The 8,505-nt window shown below is 36.9% G+C and overlaps 1 pseudogene; it reads right to left on the bottom strand.

The window, feature by feature from the left end:
- Positions 1–2,691: 2,691 nt before the first annotated feature.
- LOC140211447 (growth factor receptor-bound protein 14 pseudogene) lies at positions 2,692–4,828 on the bottom strand (annotated as a pseudogene).
- Positions 4,829–8,505: the final 3,677 nt, after the last annotated feature.

Genomic DNA, 8,505 nt, shown 5'->3' with positions numbered 1-8,505 from the left:
AAATCCAAAAAATTTATTATTCCTTTGGTTTTCCAAATTAAAGGTCAGATCAGAAATTGATGGTTTAAAAAAATAATTAAGATGGATTTTACTAGAAAGAACAAAGTTATTAAACTCAAACAGTCTATGAAACTGAAACCAAATTCTTAATGTATGTTTTATAATGAGATTGAGGTCTCGACTACCAATCTTAGAAAGCAAAAAAGGAATAGAAGCTCCCAGTAAAGAGGCCAAGGAATACCCCTTCACCGAGTTTTTCTCCAAATCTAACCATAAAGGACAATCATGTATGTCTGAATAATGAATCCAAAATTAAATATATCAAATATTAGTTGCCCAGTAATGCATTCTAAAATTTGGCAAAGTCATACCACCCTGCTTTTTTTAATTTCTGCAATAGAGGTTTACTGAATCTAGGATTTTATTTATTCCAATATAAGATAAAGTTTTAGAATCTGTTCTATCAAAAAACCGTTTAGGGACAAAGGAAGGGATTGCTTGAAATACATATAAGAACTTCGGTAGCACTATCATTTTAATAGCATTAATTCGGTCAATTAAAGATAATGTCAGAGGAGACCATTTAGAAAGTATTTGTTGCGTGTGTTCAATTAATGAAAGAAAGTTATACTTATACAGGTCCTTAAATTTTTTGGTAATTTTAATACCAAGATAAGTAAGGTTTTTTTTTGAAAATTCAAGCAAACTTGTGTGTGTAAGGGAGGAGACAGAGCAGCGTGCTGCACGTGCGCAGCCCTCCGGTGAAAAATGATATCATATCCGTTAAATAGGGGCCGTGGACAATTCTGATTTGATGGAGACGGACGTGAAAGCACAGAGGAACATCTGGAGGAATTTCTGAAGCGCTCGTTCGCTGCTGTCGTTACTGCACGCTCTGGAATCTTCCAGAGGGAAGGCCTCAAAATCCTCGGCTTTGCCTGCTGTTGGCGACCGAGATTGAGGTCGAATCATTCGGACAGAGATGGCGCTCAGTACTCGGTGTCGGAGAGCTGATTCGGAAGCTCGAAGTTTTCGGATGACTCAGAGACGGATTGTGGTCGGGCATGGCAGGGAGAGTTTTTCTTCCTTCTCCTGTCTGCGTGAGATGTGGGACATTTGAACTTTACTGTGCTCATGGCCTGTTCTTCATCAAGTTATGGTATTGTGCACTGTTGTAACTATATGTTATAATTATATGGTTTTGTCAGTTTTGTCAGTCTTGGTCTGTCCTGTGTTTTGTGATATCTCACCGGAGGAAATATTGTATCATTTCTTAATGCATGCATTACTAAATGACAATAAAAGAGGACTGTGTGTCTTCATAATCTAAATCTAAATCTAAATCAAACTTTATTCACGTAGAAAATGTCAAAGAAACATCAATTTGCATTTAGTAGAAAATAGTTCATTTGCAGCTTGATCTCTCACTTACCCCATATATAAATCAGAACACAGGTTTTCACAAAGTCATTAAAAATATTTCCCTAAACAGATATTCTCAGAAGAACAACCATAATTGAAGACTTCTGTGAAAATAGTATATACAATACACAAAATAATGCAAGATTTCTCCATTTCCTGAGGTTTCAAAGACTAAAAAAAGTCAGATTTACAAGTTTACAGGAAGCAGCAGGTCAATTTGCCTTTATACAGACAAAGTGCATCTTCAAATTTATGCTTGGGAAATAATTTCAGTAGAACTTACTGGTATCAAAAAGTCTGTTAGGAAAGGGAGCAGACAATATTTAATGCAAAATTGTTAAAGTTACAGTACTTTCATTAACAAGCTTTTAATTTGATGAAACTGGTAAGTTTATAGAGACTGGTTCCTTGTCAATTTTAAAAGCTTGTTAGACCAGATCTCAGCCAAACCCTTTAATGGAATGGATTGGCAAATCATATTGGACACGAGTCTACACATCATGATCAAATAATAAATTCAAGTTCGGCCCTATTTGGCAATGAAAGCTACAAAACCATATTCATAAAAAGTACAATCAGTTATTGCAGTCAAAAAAATAAACACTACACCAATTTACCAGTTCAATTATTAGAACAAAATGTCTAAAGAATTGCCCACAAAACTCACCTTCCGTACTTGAGGTACAGTGATAAAATAGGCAAGCAATTTTGGAATTTTCTGAAAATGCTTGCTATTTAAATTTCAGTGCAAAATAATGCTGGATGAATTTCACTCATCTTCACACACAATATCCAGATAATTCAATGCAAAATTCTGTACGAAAATTAGTATACTAAACTGAACCTATGTCTATTGTTTTTTTTGCTTTATGTTGAAGTATTAAGAAAATGGGATCTTCTGTTTCTGTTGCTTATTTTTATAATTGAACACATTGCTCTCTTGGCAAGACATCATGTTCCAATAAGGATGGTGCACAAATATCAAACAGTAAACAGTGTTACCACAATAAAAAACATGTCAGGCAGGCAGAGACCAATCTCAAGCAGCACAGATTTCAGTAATGCCACAACAGATTTTTTGTATTGTCCACCCATTACAAGCAGCACAATAAAACACTGATTTCTTAGGCACAATGAGGTTCAAAAATCAAAGATCAAGTATTGAGTAGCATCAATCTATTCCACAGGTAGTCTTCCTTTGGTCTGAGGCACAGTGCACACTGTCACAATTATCTTCTCACGGTTGCGGCGTTTGTTCAAAGCACGTACTCAAAACAACTCTGGTGAACGAATGGCTTCAGATAAAAGTGCAACTCGGGCACAGGCATGTTTCAATTTGCAGGGCAGTACTTCCTTGTTAAGGTGCTGGAACTCCACAAGCTGAATAAGGTCCGAAAATTTGGCGTGCCCCTCATTCATTGTATAACATACTCTTCCATCTCCTTCCAGCTGAAGAATCTGTAAATGCCTTATCTTCCGAACATAGAATAATGACAAACTATAACTCTTCAAATTGCTTTGACTGTCTCTCACCAAGTAAACATCCCATCCACAAACCCTCGACGTTCCAGCGTTTTTTGAGCGTCATCTCTAGAGAGACCAGGATGAAACCAAGTCTGTGCCTTGGGAAGACCTTGGCGTGAAGAATAGCTCTGTGCCAAGGCTGGACTTCCAAAGGGGTTGATACGATGGTGGCTTCTCCTCCTCCATGTCAATGCCTCCTCCGCAGCAGCTGAAAGTTGCCTCTGTAGGATTATCAATTATTCTTCCTTGACTTCCAGAGAACTCCATTGCTACTAGAGAACTTTCTGAGCTACTTCTCACTGCTGAACTCACTGATCCACTCTTTGGCTGTGGTGGCATAAAGTTTTGAAAGAGTTGTAATCCAAACTTAAAAAGTCGAATTGCTGTCACCCAGTGTGCCCTAGTTTGTTCATCGTCTGCACAAAACAACTTCAGATCTTTGGCATCTCCCGAGTTGTTATACTTGATACAGAATCCAAACTTCGTCGGAGCTCCATAGGTCTTCTTCACTGACAACAATATGTACACGTTGCATTCACTAAACTCAGCGAAAAACTGCGGATGTCTCAGTTCCTTTGATGTTCCTTTGGTAGAAAAATACAATCCAGATTGTCGCAAGATGGAATAGGGCTTTTTCCAACTCTTCTTTCCTTGCTCTCTACTTTGGAGATGTCCATGAATTTCAGGACACATTCTTGAACTCATGAGCTCCTGTGTCATCTGTGAATAACTTAAAGTTTCTTTTGTTTCATTGCAACTAGACACCGTGCTTTCTGGGAAATACATTGGATTTCCAAAGTATTCATATTTGGCATTACATTTTTTGAAGTATAATCTACAGTCTGTATCCATCGCCCAACTTTGTTGTGCCTGAATCACTGATTCATGATCTTCTACGATTCTTTCTATGCCCATATGAGTCAATTGCTCAGTGATAGTCCAGGAACCATCATGAACACATTGATTTTTTGTTATTAGCAGCTGACACAAATCTTGAGGTGCAATGTCACTTGGCACTTCCAAAGGGTCACTGCTGCATTTTCATTAAATACCTTAATTACCGGAGTACTGGGCTTTGGTGGAGACAAGGAACTTTTGGGACGTACTGAAGGATGTACTGCAGCAGAAGGGCTTGGAATGTATGATGCCGATGCTGTTCCTGCACTGGATGGTGACAATGCAGCTTTAGCACTGGTTGATGAAACTGCCATTTTAGCACCCTCTTTCACACTAGATGGTGAAACTGTTACTTTAGCACCTTCTTTTGCACTGGACATTGCCGCCGCTGTTTCAGGACCCTCTTTTTCACTCCGGCTTTGCTGGGACTGAATGCTTGGTGCTGCTTGAGTTGGGTCTAGATTGACTAGATCACTTGTAGCATTGTCATTTTGAGCTGAACTTATTTCTAATTTCTTCAATTCTTTCAATCCTTCTGAAGTTTCTATTTTTTCCAAAAGGCCTCAGGATCCACATTATCATTCAACGAAATCCAAAGGGTCTTGCTTTCCGTAAAGTTATTTTTAGCAATGCTAAAAGGAATTTGATCGTATTGATCCAAGTAGTTATTAATAAGAAATAACTCACTTTTGTGCAAATTTAATTTATTTCCAGAAAAGCTACTAAATTCAGAAAATATAGATAACATAGAAGGAATAGATTTCTTAGGATCTGAAATATAAACTAACAAGTCATCAGCAAACAATGGAACCTTATGCACTTTATCCCTTTTAATACCTTGAACATTGTTGGAGTCCCGAAGGGCAATAGCAAGAGGTTCTAAAGCCAGATCGAATAACAGCGAACTAAGAGGACAACCCTGCTGGTTACCTCTGTATAGCCTAAAATAAGGAGATTTTTGATTGCTAGTTATAACTGCTGCCATAGGAGCTTGATAGATTAGCTTAATCCAGGAAATAAAACCTGGACTAAAATTAAATCTTTCTAAAACTTCGAATACATAGGACCACTCTACCCTAGCAAAGTCTTTCTCTGCATCAAGGGAAACAACACATTCGGATTTTTTAGATGGAGAGGAATGAATAATATTCAGTAATCTCTGAATATTAAAATATGAATATCTATTTTTAATAAATCCAGTTTGATCTTTATAAATAACCTTAGGTAAAATATTCTTGACCCTGTAAGCCAGAATCCTAGAAAGAATTTTAGAATCCACATTTAATCAGGAAATTGGTCTGTGTGAAAGAGGCACATTCAGGTAAATCTTTTTCTTTTTTGGGAACTAATGAAATTGATGACTCATAGAAAGTTTCCAGAAGTGTCCCAGAGGTTATAGAATCAGTGAAAGTTTGGCATAAATGTGGTGTAAGTATTTCAATAAAAGTCTTAAAAAATTCTACTGTAAATCCATCCAGTCCTGGAGCTTTACCTGATTGAAAAGAGGATATAGACCTTAATACTTCCTCTCGCTTAATAGGCGCATCTGATGTATTCATATCTTGAATAGAAATTTTGTGTATATTCAATCATTGCAAGAATCTATTCATAAAAGTTGTATTGTCTGGAAAATCAGATTTATAAAGGTTAGAGTAAAAATCCAGAAACACCTTATTAATTTCCTGGCAATCTAACTTTTCAGTTCTATCATTTCTTCGTATTTTCAAAATTTGTCTTCTAGCTACCGATGCTTTAAGTTGAGTGGCCAACAATTTACCTGATTTATCCCCATGTATATAAAATTGACTTTTAGATGTCAAAAGTTGCTGCTCAATGAGAAAAGTCAAAAGCAGACCATAGGGTGTTTGAAGTTCCACCCTTTCTTTATATAGATCTTCACTGGGTGTTACTGAGTAAACTTTATCTATTTCTTTAATCCTGTTAGTAATCACTAAAGGTTCTGCTTTAGTTTTTCTTCTTAAAGTTACTGAATATGAGATTATCTGTCCCCTAAGAAAAGATTTCATCGCATCCCAAATAACCAAATTTGACATACCCTCAGTTGTATTTAATTCAAAAATAGAGAAATTTGCTCTTTAATAAAACTTACAAATGCTGAATCATGCAGCAGTGTAGCATTAAATTTCCACTGAGATGCATTCCGTATGTTATCAGGAAACTTCAGTACTAGTTTCCTGGACACATGATCCGAACACGCAATAGCGTCATCCGCACAGTCAGCAACAAAAGACACCAGTCGCGTATTCAACGAAAAAAAATCAATTCTTGAATATTTATGATGTACATGTGAAAAAAAAGAAAAATCCTTATCTTTAGGGTGAAGCAATCTCCAAATATTGATCAGACCATATTCTAGTAAAAAAGAATTAATGCAGGTCGCAGCCTTATTAGGAAGCCATGGATTGGTTGATGATCTATCAATCGAAGGACTGCGACAACAGTTAAAGTCACCACCCATGATCATTTAAATTTGGCAACGCAGAAAATATCTTCTTAAAAAATTCAGGGCTATCTACATTAGGTGCATACACACACACACCAAAGTTATCTTTTGACCATATAACAAACCAGTAACAATTAAGTATCTTCCAATTGAATCAGTGATAGTACTAAGATGTTTAACACTAGTCGTAACATATTATTTGATTGGATCTATCTTTTTTGAACATATGATCTATTTTTACTAAATGAATTTAAGATGGCTGCTGTTAACTGTGTTTTAGCCTCTGTTTGACATAATATGCAAGCAACTTAAACACTTAATCCTTGGCTGGGAGTCATTTGTGGCTGGATCATTGAACGTTCAATCTGCATTTTATGACTGCCCAGACATCGTTTTGGCTGTTTTATTTTCTCCTTTAGGATTTGTAAGAGTTTAACACTAGTCGTAACATATTATTTGGTTGGATTTATCTTTTTTGAATATATGATCAATTTTTATTAAATGAATTTAAGATGGCTGCTGGTAACTACATTTTAACCTCTGTTAAACATAATATCAAAATATTTGGAATTTGTTTATTTCTTCATGTATGTGTTTTCGGGCTTTTGGGGGAGGATGGGGCTATTAGTTTAGGTCTTTTTGACTGGGCAGTCCTGAGAGATTTTCCTGTCAATCAAATTGTTTTTTTTTTTGTCTCTGATCAAATTCATAATTTGTTCTTCCCTGCGGGGATGGTTTGTGCCGGCGCACTAACTTATTTTATTAATCATTAAATTAAAGCCTTATTATGGATGTTAATAAAACTATAATCTCTTGGAACCTGAATGGCTTGAACCAACCTATTAAGCGTAGAAAGATCTTTAAGAAATTAAAAACACTTCAAGTTGATATTATTTTTGCGCAAGAGACCTATATCCGTAGGGAGGATGAAAACTGTTTTTTAAATTTTGGAGGATTCTCAGTTTCACTCTTCATCAGTAACTAAAATTAGAGGGGTATCTATTTTTATTAATTTTAAAACCTCTTTTGTACATCTTAATACTATCTGTTCTAAATATGAACATAATGATATCTTAATCCTCCATAAAAGAGGGAAATGGGTACCATCCACAATACCCTAGTCACTATTTATCCTCAAACTTTCACAGATGACTTAGCCATATTGCATTACTGTTTGTGGGTACTGACTGTACCTTATTTGGACACTGCGCTTTTATGCATGTGCTTGGAATTTGTGGGTTAAACTTCACAGAGCCACTGGCCAATGTAAGTCCACAACTATGAAGTTTCCTATTGCAATCTACACCTGGATAAGGCCATAGTCAGATCTGGAAGGTTATAAGAGAGAGAAAGCTTTTCAAGTCAAGTTGCTTTTTATTGTCATTTTGACCATAAACTGCTGGTACAGCACACAGTAAAAACAAAACAACATTCATCCTGGACCATAGTACTACATGAAACAACACAAAACTACACTAGACTAAGTGAGACAACACAAGGCTACACTAGACTACGTAATACAACACAACAACTACACTAGACTACACATCTACACAAGGCTACATAAAATGCACAAAACAGTGCAGGGCAGTACAATAAATAATAAACAAGACAATAGGCACAGTAGAGGACAAATTACAATATAATAATAAATGATGTAGATGTCCATCTAGACTCTGAGTATTAAGGAGTCTGGTGGCTTGGGGGAAGAAAATCTTGCACAGTCTGGTCATGAGAGCCCGAATGCTTCAGTACATTTTGCCAGATGGCAAGAGGGAGAAGAGTTTGTATGAGGGGTGTGTAGGGTCCTTCACAATGCTGTTGACTTTACGGGTGCAGGGTGTGGTGTAAGTGTAATGGCAGGAAGAGAGACCCCAATGATATTATCAGCTGACCTCACTATCCACTGCAGGGTCTTGCGATCCGAGACAGTGCAATTCCCGAACCAGTCAGTGATACAGCTGCTCAGGATGCTCTCGATACTCCTCTGTAGAATGTGGTGAGGATGGGGGGTGGGAGATGGACTTTTCTCAGCCTTTGCAGAAAACAGAGACGCTGCTTTGCTTTCTTGGCTATGGAGCTGGTGTTGAGGGAGAGTCATTAACAAGATCAGAAAGTGGAGAGGTTTGGGCATAAGTCAGCTGATCAATTGTGTGAGGGATCAGATTGTCAGGCTTGGGATCATTGTTTGGAGGCAA

The sequence above is a fragment of the Mobula birostris genome, chromosome 17 (assembly GCF_030028105.1).
Source record: "Mobula birostris isolate sMobBir1 chromosome 17, sMobBir1.hap1, whole genome shotgun sequence".
NCBI classification, from domain to species: Eukaryota; Metazoa; Chordata; class Chondrichthyes; order Myliobatiformes; family Myliobatidae; genus Mobula; species Mobula birostris.
The sequence above is the reverse complement of the archived record's forward strand: the minus strand, read 5'-3'. Positions and strand labels throughout refer to the sequence as shown.